This window comes from Eublepharis macularius, chromosome 7, assembly GCF_028583425.1.
Source record: "Eublepharis macularius isolate TG4126 chromosome 7, MPM_Emac_v1.0, whole genome shotgun sequence".
NCBI classification, from domain to species: domain Eukaryota; kingdom Metazoa; phylum Chordata; class Lepidosauria; order Squamata; family Eublepharidae; genus Eublepharis; species Eublepharis macularius.
The window spans coordinates 82,750,432-82,770,093 of NC_072796.1; the positions used below are offsets into that span (position 1 = coordinate 82,750,432).

The 19,662-nt window shown below is 42.5% G+C and overlaps 1 protein-coding gene across 1 annotated transcript in view; it reads left to right on the forward strand.

Annotated features, from left to right (window-relative positions):
* The first annotated feature begins 6,645 nt into the window (after positions 1–6,645).
* Positions 6,646–19,662, forward strand: part of MAPRE2 (microtubule associated protein RP/EB family member 2) — a 142,766-nt gene continuing 129,749 nt past the window's right edge. Inside the window, exon 1 of the mRNA XM_054985373.1 lies at positions 6,646–6,729. The gene's annotated coding sequence lies outside the window, so the exon portion shown is untranslated. The remainder of the gene's footprint in view (positions 6,730–19,662) is intronic.

Consider the following 19,662-nt stretch of genomic DNA (forward strand, 5'->3'; position numbering starts at 1 on the left):
TTCTTTAAATTGATCAGACTTATTAAATTAAGAAGGTTTTTTGACAATGTTGGGGACCCGGCACCTACCACCGGGATTAGGGCCAGATCTACGTTTTGTCCGTCCATTTCGGACCCATTGATCGACTCTTTTGAGCAGGTTGTCCTCAGGGATATCGGCCGCATGGAACAGAATAAAATTCATTGCAATCATAATTTGACTAAACAGGAATGGCTCGCCCTACAGTCCCTGAGGGACGACGATGGCATTATAATTAAGGCTGCCGATAAGGGGGGTGGGGTGGTAGTTCAAGATACCGACCATTACGTGCAGGAGGCTGAACGTCAGCTTAATATCCGCACTGATTACCAACGGATCCCTAGTAACCCCTTAGCGCATATCCAACGGATTGTAAAGATTGTGTTGGAGGAAGGTTTACTCTCTAATGAGATTGATCAAAAAACCTATGAAGCCTTAATTAATAAACAACCCCGTACCCCGGTTTTTTACATTTTACCTAAGGTACACAAACCGGGGTGGCCGCCGCCTGGCAGACCAATAATATCAGGGTCCAATTCCGTTTTGGAGCCTCTATCCATTTACATTGATTTTTTTCTCCAGCCCTTGGTATTTGCAACTGCGGCTTACCTTAAGGACACCATGTCCCTTATATCTCTTTTAGAATCTTTGAAGGTGCCTGAGACAGCTTATTTGATGACCTTAGATGTTAGGTCCCTGTATACATCTATACCGCACGAGGGCGCTAGAGCCGTGGTTGAAACCGCGCTTTGGTCACGGACTGTACAGAGTCCCTCCACCCCATTTTTGCTTAGCCTTTTGGACATTATTCTTGAAAAAAATTACTTCAAGTTTGACCATACATATTACTACCAGGTCAAAGGCGTGGCAATGGGGTGTGCTGCGGCCCCTAGCATTGCCAATCTTTATATGTCACGTTTGGAACAGCAACACGTTTTTTCTGAGTCCAACCCCTTTAAGAGGTCCATTGTTTTCTACAAACGATACATTGATGATGTCATAGCCATTCTTGACTCCCCCTCCCCCGCGGAAGAATTCGGACACTGGCTTAACACTCTTGACCCGGACATTGAGTTTTCCTGGGTTGGGAGTATGAGTTGTATTAATTACTTAGATGTCACCATATACAAACGCACAGCTGGCTCGCTTGGTGTGCGGCCTTTTGTAAAACCAACGGATAGGAATTCCTATTTACATTATGACTCGTTTCATCCTAGACGTTTGAAAAATAACATTCCTATTGGTCAATTTTTAAGAGTCAGACGGAATTCCACCAATCCCTTCGACTTCAATCTGCACTGTCGAGCAATGGATGCTTGTTTTGCTTTAAGAGGCTACCCAGCAGCGGTTACACGACCAGCCATTAGGAGAGCGGCTTCTACTCCGCGTGAATTACTCTTACAGCCGAGACCCCGCCTGCGGGACCCTAGAATTAAGTGGTCCATGGAATATACTTCTATGACGGGTGCCATAAATAAAATCATTAGGAGACACTGGCATTTGGTGAGCGGGATCCCTGGCTGTGAGCAATACCCCCTAATGGGTCTTAGAAGAACTAGAAGCCTTAAAGATATTTTGGTCAGATCGGAGTTTAGTAGACCTACTCCTGGTCGCTCTCTTCCATCTGGACATTTTCCTTGTGGTGACTGTTCAGTTTGCAATTTGATGGTGGACTTATCGAGTTTAATAACTCCCAGGAGAACTCTCCCGATTAAATTTTCCACATGCAAATCCCCCAATGTGGTGTACATCATTCAATGTGGGTGTGGCCTCAATTATGTTGGCAGCACCACACGGCAGCTACGTGTCCGGATACAGGAGCACCTGTCTAGAATTAAAAACCAAGTTAGGGAGGCCCCCTTGGTTGAACATTTTATATCTTACCATAATGATCCCAGGGAGTTGTCTGTCTCGGTACTGGAGGTGCTGGATGCTGGTTGCACCTCCAACCTTTTACGATCCGAGTCTAAATGGATCTTCGCACTCCAGAGTATGAGCCCAGGGGGTTTAAACCTCTCTATTGACTATACCTGTTTTCTTGGCTAATGAATTATCAGTGTATCCAGTTCTTTGTGTGAGTCTAGCTTTATTTTCGGTATTTTTGCTGTATGGTTGTATATTTGCAGTTCAGTGTAGTACGACCCCTTTAATTCTGTATGACTCGGTGACCCAGGAGAGTGAGTATAAATGGAGGGGCGTGTCGTTGAGTTCTTACATCTGTTGATTGAATTTCTGCTCTGTACTGGTGGGTGTGTGAGGAGTGTTGGTTACGGATAGTGAGTATTTATTGTTATATATGTTTACAGTTTGGGGGGTATATGTAGGAATGTGGTCCATTTGTGATTATTTATTATTATATTGTATTTAATAACCCCTAGAGACTAGCCCTGGAAGAAGAAGCTCCGAAACGGGAATTGTAAATGGAAGCTTTAGCCCGTCGGCTAGCGTGGTCCCTTTTACCCTTTGCGTGATCCTTTGGACTGTTCTCTCCAACCCTTCCTTACTGCACTCTCCACCTCCAGTTGAGCCCATCATTGAATGGCTGTAAAATTAATTACCTTGGCGACAGACTGCTGTTTTGTATTTATTGTAATTATTGTACCTTTTGAAGTTTTGTACTTTGTTTACACACTTTGCACCTTTGCACTTTATTATAAAGTATTATATAACTATTACTGTTGTGGCATCCTCCGGTTGTTGTTGTTGTATATCTTGTAGCCCCCGGGGGCTTCCCTTTTGGCTTTGGGAGGAAAGGGTTAAATGGCTGCTTTCCCCTTCCTTCCTTGGGGTATGCATACACTCTTTTTTCCCAAAGGCAAGAATAGGTTGTAACATTATATAGTGCACATTCCTCCTGACTTTAAAAGCCAGGAAAGGATTAAATGGCTGCTTTCCCCTCCTTCCCAGGTATGTTTTGGGCTTTGCCAAAGAGAAAAAAACACCCAAGTGTTTTGCACAGCTCTTTGGAAACAAAGCAGCAGGGAAGCTGCGGGGAGGGGATGAAGCAAGAGTATTTTAACCCTTTCCTGGCTTGGCTTAAAAAAAATGATACTGGAACAAGCACTAAAAGTACATGTTCCCCCCCCGAACTCTGCCGCCAATTTCCTCTCCCGTAGGCACAGGAGAGCCCAATCAGCAAATACGGGGGTGGGGGGATGGGTTCCAACATTGCAACGTTACTACACCTGCTCAAAGTTTTTTTTTTTAAAAAAGTGTGACATGAATTGCAAAGCCCCAAAAGCCCGAAACTGCACCGAGACTTCAAAGCCCGTCTAAAATGAAAACAAGACACCAAATCAAAACTGTCACAGACAGTGTGGAATGTGGGGGCGCCATGCCGAAATCATTGCAATCACATTGAATGCTCATAAATGGCGGTTTAAGGCGTAAGTGCAAAAAGGGCCCATGTCTTCTTGTAATAAAAGATTATAATTTAATCTCTATCTTCCCCTTCTGCCTCTGTTTTGTTGCCACTAACTGATTGTGATCTGCAAAGGTTTTTGATTGTATCTTTGCATTCTCTAGATTAATAGCTAACGTTTTTGATATCTAGCATATATCAATCCTTGAATATGTTTGGTGTTCCTCAGAAAAGAAAATATAGTCTCTAGTATTCGGATTTTTGATCCTCCAAGCATCTTCCAATTGTAACATTCCCATAGAATTAAACACATTTTGGGGGAGTTTGCCTTCTTTGTTTTTTTCCCACCTATCTTTTAAAAGATCCATTACCCCATTCATGTCTCGAAAGATAATATCTCTTTTTTGAATATCTATAACGGATTGGAAAACATTTTCATAATTTTTTCTCTTGCATTGTTTGGGGTATATATTATTGCTAGTGTTTAACAGTGCAATCCTAACGGGGGTGGGGAAAGTGAATAGGAGCTGAACTAAGGCTTGCGACGGCAGAATAGGCTCTTGGGTGTGCATAAATGGCCTTCCATCGGTGGTGGCACAAGGTGCAGCAGCGCTGGTGGGCTGGCACTGGCGCAAGCAAGGGGCGGCTGGGCGGAGGCGGAGAAGCGGTGTAGAGCCCCGCGTTGGCGCAGGAGGGGGCAGGGAGGAGGTCGGGGCCACAGTTAGTTCGTTCCCTAAGCCCTTCCAGAAGCAGGAACGCCCACAGCGGCACAAAAGAGCTATGCCATGGAAGAAGAAAGCATAGCCCGTAGGTGCCCATGAAACGGCGAAAACTCGGCCCCCTCTCCGAGTGCCCAGCCCTGCCCCCGTGACCTGAAGGAGCATAGGATAGGGGGGCCCCTTTTAATAGAGGAAAAGTGGGTCTCTATTTTAAATTACTTTGCAGTTACACTATTGTTACATTGTAATTTGGGAATGGAACACCGGAGTGGGTTAGGGCCTGTTTCCTTGTTGAAATAGCTTTATTTGTTTGCTTGCTTGCTGCTGCTGTTGTTTTTTGCTGGGTTTGGGATGGGTCTATATATCTTTGATTGAGAACAGTTAGTTCTTCCATGGTAGTGTGGGGGAGGCTGCTTCAGCCACTCTTAAGCTCTGCTTTCAATTTCTATTTCATTTTTAAATGGTGAGGTGGTATCTATTCCTAAAATGGCAGCCTGGGTGCTGTCTCTCTGAAGCAATGAGAAAACCCATCTGCATTAACAAGATGTGTGTGGGGGGGGGAAGGAGGGAATGCAGATCTGAGGCCTTTTTAAAATTTCCTTTTGTCCTGTGTGCAGCCCAGAGAGAACATTGGCAAGGAACGTTCATGTCCATGCTCTTCATTTTGCTGTTACCTAAAATAGTGTGGTACAGTTTCAAGAGTACAACCATCTAGTTAATGTTTAGAGAAGAAATTGAAAAACACACTTGAGTAGCACTTTCAAAATGACAGCAAATATGTAGCTATATGATTTTGGGATTCTTTTGGTAGATAGATGTTTTGTGTCTTCTTCAAACCTACAATTTTCTATGTTTGCTGAAGTGGATGCTGAACCAGTTCTTTTTAAAAATTAATTAATGGCCCCAGCAAGCCTGTCAAGCATTCTTTTTAAAATGTCTACACTCTGAAGAGTTGCTCGTAGCCAGTAGGTGTGTATTGACAATTGTGCACCACCTTGGCAGCTACAACCAACATGAACTGGTTTCAAGCAGATAATAGTATCATTGCACTGTGGCTTGCTTTGCACGGTGGTTGTTTGGATAAAAAGCTATAAAACACTTGGGCAAATCTGAAATGCTATTACAAAAAGTTAGAAGCTGCAGGGATTACACCCTGCATGCACAACCCAGGCAAAGCTGTCCCAGTAGACATTCGCACCTACTGTATTTGCCAAGGGCCTAAGTATAACATCTAATGTGTACAGGCCAGAATATTCAGACTACATCCAAGATTCTTTTTTATTTTATTTCAAAATAAAATAATATACTATATATATTATTTGAAAATGTGCTTGTACTCACTTATAGGATATGAGTTTGAAGTGAGAAGATTGCTACTACTCTGAACTCTGTACATTGCTCAGAAATTTTGTGCACTGCAAATATTTTGTATTCTGCCCTGACTCCGAGATGTCAACCATGTGTTTACCAAACGAAAGTGTCTGTGATGCTATAATTTAGTAAATTTCAGTACTAAGTCACCCTTATGAATAAGGCAGAAACAAAACTCCTATAAACGAATGTCCAGGAAAACTTTAAAAATGTTCCCCTACAGGCTTTTCTGTGTTGCCTTAGTGTCAAATTTGTGACCATTAATTTGTCCTAAGCACATGGTATGTATATTTGCCGATCTTAAAGTGACTATCCTAAAAATGAATTTCAAAAACAGGACACAGCAGGAAATTGCTGAGATACCACTATAACCACTGACCAACTCCCACCTTTTCCTAGGTTTGGCCCAGCCAAGAAGCATTGTTGGGGGGGGGAATGTCCAGGAATGCCCAGGCCACCCAAAGTTTCTGAGGCGCCCCTCCCCAAATCCCTCATGCCTCTGCCTCTATAGATAGTGGCAATGGAGGCCCCTCTCTGTGATGTCACTGGCTCCTCCCTATGAGGTCACTTGGCCAGAGTTCTTTTTAAGGTCCTAGCATAGCAATGTCTTTGGTCCAGCCCCAATCCCAAAATTAATAAATCTATGCCCGTAATTCAGAGTGGTGTAGATCATTCTCCTCTCCTCCACTGCTCCCCTCACAACAACCTTGTGAGGTAGATAACGGCTGAGAACATATGGCTGGCCCAAGGTCACCCACCACCAAGTTTCCATCGCAAAGGGAAGAAGCGAATCTGGCTGGGTCTTCCAAGTCTCAGTACAATCCTCTGTTGCTTTAGCGATTACTGTAAAACTGTTGCCACAGCATCACCACAGTAAAACAAACGAGCCCAAACTCCGCAGCAGCGTTGCTGTCGCAAGCTGAGGCAATGACGGAGCAAACAGGAAGCTCAGGCAGGCTTGGTTGGTCGCTGGTGTGACAGAACTCTCCCGCCTCCACTCGCAGCCCCACCGTCGCTCGGCACGCTCCTCCTCCTGCCGGCTGGGCCATTATAATTGGCCCCGTTTCCCTCCGCTTTCCTTGCTTCGCTGCCGCTGCGCGCCTGGACCGCCCATCCCCAGAGCAGCCCAGCTGGCCCACCCGGCTGATTCACGTGGCTCTCGGGGCGGAGCGGCAGCCGAAGCGGAGACGGAGGAGGGGAAAACAAAAGGGAGCTGTCAAAGGGAACGCGGTGCGAGCGGCGGCGGCCCGGCAGGAGCAGGTGAGCGAAGTACAAGCGAGGCGGTTCGTAGCCCACCTCTGCTGGCGCAGCGCCCGGAACGGCGGGCACAGGGAGCGGCCGGCGGCAGGGGGAGCTCTCCGGCAGTGCCCGAGCGCCGAGAAGTTGTCGAGAGAGCGAGCCTCGCACCTGGCCGGCGGCGCACGGGCTGGCTTCGGGCTCTCTTGGCCGTGCGGACAGGGCTTGCCACGCTGGCAGCGGGGACGCCCGGCTGGAGCTCGCTGCGGCCTCGGGAAAGGAGAGGGCCGTTCGTGGCGGAAAGTGAAGCGGAGGCGTCCAGAGGAGGAACAGGGAGGCTCTCGCCTGGGCGGGGAGGGAGGGACTGGTCGCTAGGCGCTGTGCAGCTGGCAAGAGGCTGCTGAGGTACAAAGAAGCCCTGTCTGCAGAGGCGCGAAGCTGCTGCCAGCCCCGGCAGGAGCCTCTGGGAACAAAGCTGCCTGGGCCGGGGTGGCACCTCTTTCTCCCATTCTGCCAACTTGTGAGTTTGAAAATAGCTGGCCAGTCTGTTGTGTCAGGGCCGGGGCCGTCACGTCGGGGCAGAGCCTAGCAGGTTGAGCCATGGGTTGGGTATAGTTTAGGGGACCAAGATGTGGGATCAGTGGTGGGGGACTCTTTACCGGGATCTTCCACAAATTGCCCCCTTGCAAATGAGCAGATAAAGTCTTTGCCGGCTGGCTATGCCACGGTTCCCATTGTAATGGTAGCACTGCTTAATCTAGGCCACAACTGCTTGATGTTTTTGTTGAGCTGTTACACTTAAGACTGGCTGTTGTCTGTGTGTACCAAGTCTGTGAACTTAAACCTCCCTTCTAAACTTACTTTACCATGGATACCCCCCCCATCATTTGACAGACAGAATCTTAACATGCAGTTCTGCAGCCTATTGCTGTGTGCATAAGAATTTGTGAACTGTGGCACTGATCCAAGCCTAGTGTAGAAACTAGAAAAAACATCTCAAATTCCCTCCTAAATCAAGCCAGCTGGGAAAGAACAGGAGAGGGAGCCTCTTCTATGGTTGGCATAGCAGTTTTGATAGCTGCAGTGCTTCTCTGTATTTCTCACCTTACCAGGGGTTTTGCATAGAGGGGAGAGGGCTCTGCATCAGAGAAAATGGTATAAACCTAAGCCATCCTGGTCATGGCTACAGGGATTTTTTTCTGTGGGTGGGCAAATGCATGCAAACACAAATACTTCTGACAGGCAGCAGCATAACCTGGTATATGAGTATTTGATTTCATTGGGCATTGGGACTTACTTGCGAGTTATCTATTTTAAGACATGCATTCATGACTGAGAACAGCTAATTCATATTTAAAGGCTAAATACGATTTGGAGGCAGGCAAGATTCAGCTTCTTGTTTCACATATACATAAGGGGATGGGGGGATTACTTCAGGCTGATCTGTTCAGAAATCACCTTTAAAATGAAGCCCAGTAGGAATGGTGGTCCTAGATTTCATACAAATGAGCACAGCAGTGAAGAAAAGAGTCCCTCGTACTGGCAGTTTACTCCCCACCACCCCATTTTTCATAGTTAAGGTACTCACAGCCAAGCATTTGTATAGGGGTTGAACTCCTAAATAGATAATTTACGTATCTTTGGCTGCTTTAACTTACAGTGAATTTCAGGATTATTCTAGTTTAAAGTAAAAGACTGCTGTTTTATTTATGCTAAATGTTTTAATTAGATTTAGTTGCTGAGCTAGAAGAGCGTGAGAGAGTGTTTAATAAAATATTCAGTGGATAAAGTGCACAGCTGTTTGAACTGAACATTAACTGGTGTGACCTCAGCAGCTAGTTAACATCCAAGATTCCCTTGTGCCCTGAAACACTCTGATGTATATGTTATTTCCAGCTGCTCTCAGAAGCAGTGAATATATAGGATAGGTTTCCCCCAGAAGTCTAGTTCTGCCTGCTCTGCTCTGTGTCACCAAGGCTAGCCACAGCTGGGGATTCTAGGGAAGGTATGTGCAAAAAACTCGACAAAAATATACTGCGTACAAAATTTGGATGCTACACAATATTTTTGTTTCATAGCAGATGGAAGTACAGACAGAATTAGAGAAATCTTGTACAAGGTCTACACAGATACTTCTGTTTGTGCATTCCACACAGGTGCCTAGTTCTGCTCTAAAGAAATTCGCATTACAGTAAATTTAAAATGTGTGCCTAAAACTAAAAGTTGTCATCATTCTCAGTAAGCTTACACTAGGCTTGGTCCCTTAAATACTTAGTAAACTGTCCTCTTTCCTATGTTGTCTCTACAAAAAAAAAGGCTTCTAACAATCATAGCAGAACCTTTGTGGGAGTTTAGCCAATACAGCCACAAGCCCCTGTGTCCATGGAAGTGCCAAAGGTGCAGACAGCATCTTCTCCCGGAAGAAATTCCTTAGTAGACAACCTCACAACAGTATAAATATAAAGGAATTCTCGCTTGCTCTCTCCACACCAAGTAATGAAGCCAAACCAAGTTTTAAAAACAACAAAAAATTGGGGAGAAAAAACATTTTGCATATTCCTATTATTTAGACCTTTCTCTATATAATATATGTTTGGAACTGGGATACTTCGTATTTTGTTGTGTTTAAAATTTCAGCCATCTTATTGTGGATGACATATTTATTTTTCATTCTAAAATAGTTATATTTAATATTTATATTTAAATCGGTTTAAAAGCCAGAAGATAACTTGACTGACCTATCTTTAATAGTAACAGCCTGATCATTTCATTTGGATATCAGTATGTGAACTTTTTGCTTAAAGAGCTGTGTAGTGCTATAAGTGATATGCTTGTAAAGCCTAGTAGAGCTTTAGGCTTGGAATATATGACAGTGCAGAATGTTGAAACGTTCCCTCCTGAATACCAGAGGTACTGCCTCCATAAGCAACCGTGAGATCTATATATTTAATGGATCCACATTCTGTGCCAGACACTAATTTCTATGTGACAGTATATTCACAGAAGATGAAGAAATATAGCGCACTATATTATGAGTATCACCCATGTCCACTGCATTACCCACACACCACTTAATTCTTCTTAGGTATCTCTTTTATTGGAACAGCAGGATTTGAGTCCAATGGCATCTTTCAGACCAACAAGATGCTCTGAGGCATAAGCTTTTGAGAGTCGAAGCTTCCTACTTAAGAGCTTTGATTCTTGAAAGCTTATACCAAAATCTTGTTATTCTTTAAGGGGCCTCTGAACTCAAATCCTGCTGTTATACTGCAGACCGACACAGTTGCCTACCTGAAACTATTTTATTGGACAGTCCAAGAGCTTACCAGTTATTCACTATTTGCAGTACTTGAGTGGTAGCAGAATTAACTTTTGCTATTTTGGCCAATACTGTGACTTTTCCCCTTTCTTTTTCCCAACGGATATCGAGTTCAATATTTACTTGGCAAACCTTATCTTCCATTCAGCATTCATGGTGCAACATTTGCATGGTCTGAAACTGAACACATTTTGTCAGAAATTATTCCTACTTGACTCACTGGAATTCATTTTCTAGTAATCTTAGCACTGAAGCACAAGCCATTTGTAAGGATATTTTGTGCCATATTTTCCTCAGCCATCTGTGATGGACTCCCTTTAATTTAACACTGTCATCGGCCAAGCCTCTGCTTCACATAATATATACAACCTCTTATATTCAGTTGTATGAAATGTGCAGAAGCTATTCATTCTTCAAAACATGCAATTAACTTTCCAAGTTCTGTGCTGATATTTAAATCACCCAGATTAATTTACAGAATAATACCTTTTATTTGTGGTATCTCTAATATGAAGCTCCTTTCTACTTTGATGTTCCGTAATCCAGATTATATAGATTTAACTCTAGCCACAAAGATTTATGTTTTGAGTATAATGGGATATTCATGTAGATAATCCTTATATCTTAGAGTACTTGTTTTATGTATTCAGAATGTTTATATATTACCTCATAGCAAACAATTGTTTTAGAGGTGCATTACTTTAAATAAAAACTGTTATAATATATCACTAACAATAATAAACAGCAGCAGTGAAATTCAATATAGTTAAACATGTAATCATAAAACGGCAACAGATTTCATGTACAACATTATACTTTTACAAGAATTTATGTTCTTGAAATAGCTAGACTCCACTTCCACATCTTTTTCAACTTTTGTTAACCCATATTATCCAGAAATGAAGCACAGTTTATTATACTATGTGGTTAATATATGAGATTCATTGCTTACAAAACCAAGAACCTGTAGCTTGGATCTCACAGCTAATGTCATACCATCAATGCTATTTCATTAATAATTTCATAGGCTATTCTATTGCCACAGACTATTACCAAGTGAACTGGTGACTGCATATAACCCAATCCTGTCACGGTTACAGTCCTTTTGGTCATGCCCATACTAGATAATTCTGCATCCATTTGTAGGGTAGAATCCCTCATAACACCAAGCTATTTCTCAAGGCCTTATGGAGGTGTTGTGCAATCAGCTCACATAATCACAATCAGCACTAAAACAACAGATAGGGACAAGATTTTATGAATACTCCCTTAAATTTTACATTAAAAATATAGTGCAGTTGTGTGTATATCCCGCTTAGATTATTATCCTAACACAGTTGGAGTTGTTTATATGGAAAGGAAGAAAACAGGTTAAAAAAGTAAACTGCCAGAAGGAATAAGGGTTCTTCAGCATGTTGGCTTCCTCCGAGACAATAGCTGTAAACTGGTTACCACCTCATAGAATAATTGCCTGTTAGCAAAGGGGTTTGGCGCCACTGTCTTAAGGTTTGTGAGATGATTGCTGTGACCTCATGTGCTGAGCAGGCTAGCATGTTACATTGAAATTGGTATCGTTGATGCCTGGCTTTTGGAAGGTCAATATATCAGCATGCCAAGCAGATATCTGAAAGCAAGGAAGTAATCACAGGGAAGGTACAGACGAGGCATGTTGCCTAATAGCAAGAATCATTGGTTGCTAATGCTAAATCTTGTTAAATGGAAGCTTTTTTTAAAAATGCCTTGGCCGATGCTGTTATATAGAAAGCAGCTGTAACTACTGTGATAGTGTGTTAAATTAAGGGCTTTTGTGAGTGGTGGAAATCCTTCCTATAACAAAATTGCTGAAGAATAAGGACAGTGGTTGTTGTGGGTTTTCCGGGCTGTATTGCCGTGGTCTTGGCATTGTAGTTCCTGACGTTTCGCCAGCAGCTGTGGCTGGCATCTTCAGAGGTGTAGCACCAAAAGACAGGGATCTCTCAGTGTCACACTGTGACACTGAGAGATCCCTGTCTTTTGGTGCTACACCTCTGAAGATGCCAGCCACAGCTGCTGGCGAAACGTCAGGAACTACAATGCCAAGACCACGGCAATACAGCCCGGAAAACCCACAACAACCATCGTTCTCCGGCCGTGAAAGCCTTCGACAATACAATAAGGACAGTGTTATCAAAGTACATGGTATTTTATTTTAGCTGGGCTTTTCCTCACATAGGGAGAAAGGCATCTTAACCTTTACCCAAACCATTTTCCCACTGAAAACACTCACACATTTTATTGGGAGAAAGATAGAGTTTACGATTCATAAAGTAAAATTCAGAGGTTCTGGTTCAGCTAAAGTTAACTGACTGAATTCGCATCATTAGAGTGCACAACCAGCACTTTGCTTTCAGTGGGGCTTAGTCAGAAGACACCAAAGTGACTGACCTCATGGATCAAAATAAATCACCAACTCGGAGGAAGAATCTATTTGGTTCAATTATTAACTCTGAAATCCTATTTCCTACAGAGGATATCTGCTAATTGCAGCAATAATTTCAAACAGCTTTACATTTTAGAACATGCACTGCAGCCTTTAGAGAGACAATGTTAATCTTACAATGCCTGTGTATGTGGCAGCCTGAGTTACACCTGTTGCACTTACTTGCACATTCTCTAGCTTGTATTGTGTTTGTTCTACTTCTAAACTATGGAAGAAGTTTAAATCAGTCTATTGATGCCATTATTTCAATTGACATGGGAAATTTTAAAAAACCCTAGATAAGAATAATATATCTTTTGTAAAATAGTCATTTTATTGGACACATAACTAACAGAAAGTTTCAGGGTGGAGGAGGAATGTGATTGAAGATCATTCATGCAAGCTTTGGGAGTGTTTTATCCTGAGCATGGAAGAGTGGTAAAGAACAGTGTGGAGGTATAATTGTAGGGAGAAGAGGCCAAGGAAGATTTGTTTAACATCTCATGATTCCTACTAGTGTTTGGAATATTTATGAGCTCCTCAACTGTACTCTTTATAGTCAATTTAGTAACAGTAGTATAAGCAGACTAAAACTTTCTTTCAAAATAAAGAATATGCAGATTACTTTCAGTCCTTCAATTTGCTGCCATCTGTTTTTTGCTCCATTTTGGAGCAGCTGACTATACAGCTCACTTCTCTTTTGTTTATACTAAGTCTTATAAATTATAGTTAGAGAAATATTTAAATACGTTGTTAACTCAATCAGCACTTCTGTGATACTTATCAAATGCTATAGATTCCTTTTAGGGAAATTTACAAAGAACAGAGTGTCCGGTGGTAAAACTGAAACTAAGGCTGAAGACAGATAAGCACACTCCCTGCATTCCCAGGCATTTATTTTCATGACTAAGAATGTGTGACCAAACTATTTTTACCATACCTAGAATGTCTGTCTTCACCCTGATAAGTGTGAATTATGCCAGACACTCTAGGACTTGCTTTTCAATAACTTGCCTTCATGCCTTGTACTGGATACCTCCAGTCAGAATACAATACCTCATGAACCTGTCAAAAAGGAGGGTCTGCTCTTACAGTAGGTGAAGTCTACATGTTACTGTCCCAAGAAATTACTTTGAGCTAGAATTCAGATATGAGAACTTGTTGGACCACATTGAATCTTACTGTCCATGATAGCTATTACTCCTAGTTGCACAAAGGGGTGGGGACTTTGACCATTTACTGAAAGATAAGAATGGGTGGTGGTGGTGGAGGAAGAACAACAATGGAAAATGCCCACAATATTTTTAAAATTACGTTATTTTTAAAAATTCATGTTCTTTGGACAGCTTCCTCTATATAGAGTAGTGACAAGGTAAGGGTATAATGTGTTCATTACCACTTTGGAGAACTAAATAGCTTGCAGAAGGAGGAAGTAACAAAAAGCAGTGCTACATCGAGTCTTGGGTGTGCTTCGGGACACAGGAAGACAAGCGTTTGCCTTGGTTCACTTCTTGGAGTATGTCGGTCATAAGTTAATTTGCCTGTATGAAAGAGAGCTCTTATCTTCCAGCTGCATAAGAACTTTCCGTTTAATAATATGGGTAAGAGTGAAATCTGACTTAAAATAGTTTTTCTTGGCAATCTGTCAACTGTCTGGTGCTTGTGTTTTCAAGGTTAGGTAACTAATAATAGCCTATCACAATGTGTGCCAGACATCACACAGAACCCAGAAATAACAGGGTTGCTCACCCAGTAGGGTTATAATCTAATGGACATGACAAGAGAAGAGGTCTTTATTTGATAAAAGAACATTAGAGTAGTAGACAGTGCAGCATGAATAAATCAATGTTGCCCTCCCCAAGCACTCTGAGCTGTGGAGGAAGCAAAATTGTATGTCATGTGGGCAGGACTGGGAAAAGCTGAACTTTCCTACCCACAGGTCTGCTATCCAGGCTTTGCTGCAGGAAAGAAAACCTATTTCCCAACAGACTTGGTCCTGGGACAAATAACACATGGAAACACCCAAAGATGGGCACAATGGAAGGCACTCCTGACCCTGTTTTGTCTCTTGGAGTCTTGTAAAACCTGTGGGCATGGGCTTCCTCAATTCCTTCTGTTCAGCACAGAGCACTCTGAGAGCACTACATAGAGGTGGAATACTGCAGATGAGCTTGCCCAAAGGAAGACATCAAAATGCTGGGGGAGGGAAGATTGGAGAAGCGAGGTTCTTGGGACCAGGACAGCAGACAGTTTTGAATAGAAGGATCATGAACTTGAAGTTGATGTGCAGTATTACAGAAAGTCTGTGTGCAGAATGAAGGAGAGCGATGACTAGATAATAATAATAACAGCAACAACATTTGATTTATATACCGCCCTTCAGGACAAGAGCGGTTTACAAAGTATGTTGTTATTATTTCCACAACAAAACACCCTGTGAGGTGGATGGGGCTGAGAGAGCTCTGAGAGAGCTGTGACTGACCCAAGATCACCCAGCTGGAGGAATGGGGAATCAAACCTGGTTCTCCAGATTAGAGTCCCGCACTCTTAACCACAACACCAAACTGGATCATGGCAATGAGGAGGAAATAACTTTAAGCATGGCATTTTTGTGTTTTGTCTATTGCAGCAATAAAATATATGGCTGTAATTTGTGACTTCTGTTATTAATTTTGTTTTGTATGGCTAAATAATATTTCCACTGTTCCTCATGACTTAGAAATGCATTATTTAGCATATTCATTTTGTTATTCTCTTCTAGCTTGTGTTTCTGCTTCATGAATACTTCTTGTTTTTTCCCACAAGCCAAACAGCAGCTGAGGAAGCAATGTGCATCTGGGAAAAAGAACCACAAAAAGAGTTAAATCATGCTCCCCCACTGAAGTCCTAATCTAAATCGCCTTCTTCCCAGATGACTGAGCTTTAAAAAAACTGTGGGAAATTGGATCACAGATTTCTCTTGTATACTTTAGTCCTACTGCCTAGGAAGAACTTGTAGTTTAATTACTTGCTGGGATTAATTATTTGTTTATGGGGGGATCAGTTCTTGACTAGAAATTTCATAAACTGCTTCTGATAGAGATTTGCTTCCTTTTTGATAACCCCCATCTATTCACCCCTCTTCTAATTAAAAACAAAACAAAAGGAGCCTTAAGGCACTTTATAGACTTAATACATTTATTGGGTTACAATCCAGTTCCCAAAGCTTGTACTTCAATAAATATTTGTAATTAAGGAGCCATAAGATTAGTCTGTTGCAACAAAAACAAGGTTGCTTCAAGTAACCTTGAAGTTATCTTTCCAGCTTCTTCTAAGCTGATTCAAAATTGCTTTGGACAAATGCATGAATGGCTGTGTACATAGTAGGAGTAATGAGTTAAGCAATAGGTCAGTGGAATGTGTTAAGACAATTGCTGTAATTTAGATGGTGCCAGCTAAAGTTTTCAAAACCAGCAAAAGACATTCATAATGCTGGGCTGAAGAAAGATGAAAAGTAAAATAAAGAGGAGCATCTAGTATGCACTTGGTCATTCAGAATGAGAGAACCAAAAAGTAAGATGCATGATCAACAAAAGTCCTGTATTACGAAAGAGATGCATTTCAGTTTTCACATAAGCAAGTCAGTTCTTTTTTTTAATTTTTATTTTATTAGTAAGTTTAAAAGCCCAGTAAAAAGCCAGTCAGTTCTGATTCCAAAACCAAATATTTTGACCTTCAATTTTATTGGTTGATTCTTCCTGTATCATAAACTACGTCATACATGCTTCAAAATTCTTGTTGCCAAATATAAATGGTTTCAGATTTAAGAACAAAAAATTGATGTTGGTCTTAGTAAGTGCATAGTTTCATTTGAATAATGGACAAAACCACTTCACTCAATTTTGTCTAACTGGTATTTAAGCTGTAGTTTCTTCTACTGGCTGTGCAGAAAAAAACCCTAACACACAAATGGCTTGTATTGCATCACTCTGTTCAGCCAAGTTTGAAGCCTTCCTCTCCTGCTGGAAGAAGGGTTCAGTCCTGGCTGAGCAGACTGATAGCCTGTGTTTTGGAAAGAAACCAGAATCCACACAACTAAGGTAACACAGGCTGAATCCACGTTACCTCGGCACATCCCGGTGTTGCATTAAATGTTCGCTAAACACCCGGAAGTATAGCGTCTTTCTAGCACGATTCAGAAATCGCGCGTGAAAGACACTATACTTCCGGGTGTTTAGTGAACATTTAGTGCAACACCAGGACGCGCCAAGGTAATGTGGATTCAGCCACATATGGGAATAATCTTCTTCTTTTAAAAAAAATTCCTATGGAACAGTTTTTTCAAAGAATGAATTTGACCTGAAATTCTGAAAGTCCTAAATGGTGTTCTTACAGTAGCCTCAAGGACCTATTCAATAAAACCTAGCCCATTAAGGTAAACTATTATGAAATAGGATTCTGACTGTTGACAGAATTAGTTGTATTGTTTGTGAATAGAGGTAGAACTTGAGAATTGAACTATCCTATCAGATTCATTGTTGGGTCTTGCCCGTTCATAAAATATTCAGGGATGCATGCCTACCCCAGACTTCAACATGTTTACTCAGTGAGTTAAAAGTTACTGAAGTATTTGTGAGGTTTGCAGTTCTCATAATTGTACGTCATCGTTTCATCAGTTGTGATGTGATGTGTTGAGTTGTCATGTATCTCTGGCTTTTGTTACTTCAGACAAAGCTGCCTCAGCGAAAAGGTGATGCAAAGTATGGTAACCCTGACTAAGCATAAGAAGATGATGTGCTGCCAAATGCCTGAATAGTCCATGTTTCTCTGTTTTTATTTAGTTCCTCAACCTGGAGTGGGTCAGCTATTCTTCTCTATCACTTTGTCCCAAAAGAGAAGATTGGAGACTGGACAATAATTGGCCATGTCATTTTTGTCTAGGGATTTTTTAAAATTAGTGAGTGGATAACTACCTGTTTGGCTGAGTGAAGGTGCCCTGAGTAACTGGCTGATTTATGATAGACCCACTGCCGATGCCAGAGTTTCTGGCGCCTGTGGAACCCCCTCCGCGTGTGCGCGCAGCACGTGCACCACGGACTGTGCGATGATGTCATCACGCGATGATGTCATCGCACAGTGCAAGCCGGGGGCATTCGCTGGCAGATGGCTGGGGTGTTGGGCGGAGGCTGCTCCGCGCTCCGCACGCCGCCCCAGCAGCGGCTTGTGGCTGCTGCGCCTGGCTGGGTTGTGTGGTGGCGGCAGCAGCAGCACAGGGCTGGCTGGCTGCACCAGCTGCGGGCCAACCACGCCAGCTCCGTGGCGCGCGCCTCCGCCCCCGACACCCCCTCCGGTGCCTCTCCAGTGCCCTTGCGCCTGAGGCCACCGCCTACCTGGCCTCTATGGGCACGCTGGCCCTGGATAGACCTCTAGGGTTCATTGGTCCTTGCATGATTTTAACAGCCAAGATGGGTAAGGATGCAGCACACAAGTAGTGGCCTTCACAGATGCCAGGATCTTGTCAACATCCATCATTGTATGATGGGTGTATGAAACATTTCTTCCACCTTGCCTATTGACCTATTGGGAAAACGTGTACACAGGGATCCCCCAGTGGGACAAATAGCTCCCCCATGGACATTGCAGGTCAGGAACATGGCACAGGGTGGAGGCTTAAGCACCCTGTCCCAGCAGATACAACCACATCTGCTAATCTAGCCCATCAGTGTTCCCAGGAAAAATGTATCATGGTTTGGCTCTGAAAGAGTAATTCTTTTACAGCCCAATTCAATACTGAATTTCATAATTTGATATGACGGGAAAATAAAGACCACATAAATAATGAAATGTTTGAGGAAAGTGGATGGCTTGCCAAAAGAAAAAAAGTGAAAAGGGTACATTTGTTATTTGTTCTAAATATACTAAGGCTACATAGAAATTTAATGCATCGGTTTAAATTTAAACAATACTTTTCAGTTAATCATCAATGTTAAGGCCTTTCTGCTATGGGATCATAATTGAAATGTGCAGGATATAAACTATTAACTATTAGTTGTACAGAATTTTCATCTCATAGGTAGATAATTATGCACATCTTGTTTTAAATGTGTTGTTTTTAATGAATATGAATTTTTAATTGTATTTTAATTGTATTTTTAATATGTTGGTATCTGCCCTGAGCCCGCTTGCAGGGAGGGCGGAATACAAATTTGAAATAAATAAAATAAAAAAATCTTTCTGATTATGTCATACCCATATGCCTTAAGAAATTATTCACTACAGTCCCATAACATGTTTCAAGTCAAAGTTATGGTTAATACCAGGGCTCATTTCAAGGGGGAACCCACAGGAATGCAGTTCCGGCAGTTCCCCAAAGAGGTCACATGTCAGGTGGCCCCACCCACCTGACTCTCGGCCATTTTGGGCCCGTTTTGGTCTGGATTGGGGCCAAAATGGCCTGGATCAGGCCTCTGACATGTGGTGGATCACTCGCCCACTCATCAATGGCCGGATCCTGACCATTTTGGGCTCCTTTTCAGCCATTTTCAGCCCCTTTTTTGACATTTTGGGCCCAATTTCGGCCCTGAATGACCAGGATTGGGTCCAAAACAGCCAGAATAGGTGATGCCAGGGGGTGTGGCATACGCAAATCAGTTATACTAATGACACACTTCCGGTGATGGCAAGAGACGTGGCATATGCTAATGAGTTATGCTAATGAATTCCTCCAGCTCTTTTTCTACGAAATGACCCCTGGTTAATACCATTTCACTAAAATACAGTTTACTATTTAAATTAATAACTAGCTATAAGCCCAGCATACTTGCAGAGGCTAAGGGAAGAAAGCAGGGGAAATCCAACGTTTCTCACTAAATGCTGTAGCAGCTATCCCCCTTCTTTTTCCATAGGTCAAATTCTGCTCCTTTAATAGAAGGGAAATTGTCAGGTCTTTGGGAAGTTTGGTGGAACTCAGCCTTGTTCCCCCAGCTCATCATCCCATGTTATTACACAGCTAATGACTTCTTTCCATACCTGCAGCATATGGGCAGAGGGAGGGGGGTTAAAAAGCATGGTGAAGTTAAGTGTGTAATTCTGTGCACTTTACACACATCTCTTTCTATCTTTCTATCTCCTTGACAAACCAACCTGCTTTAGGCCCTCGGAGAGGTCATGACAGTTAGTGGTTGTCCCACATGAGCCCACC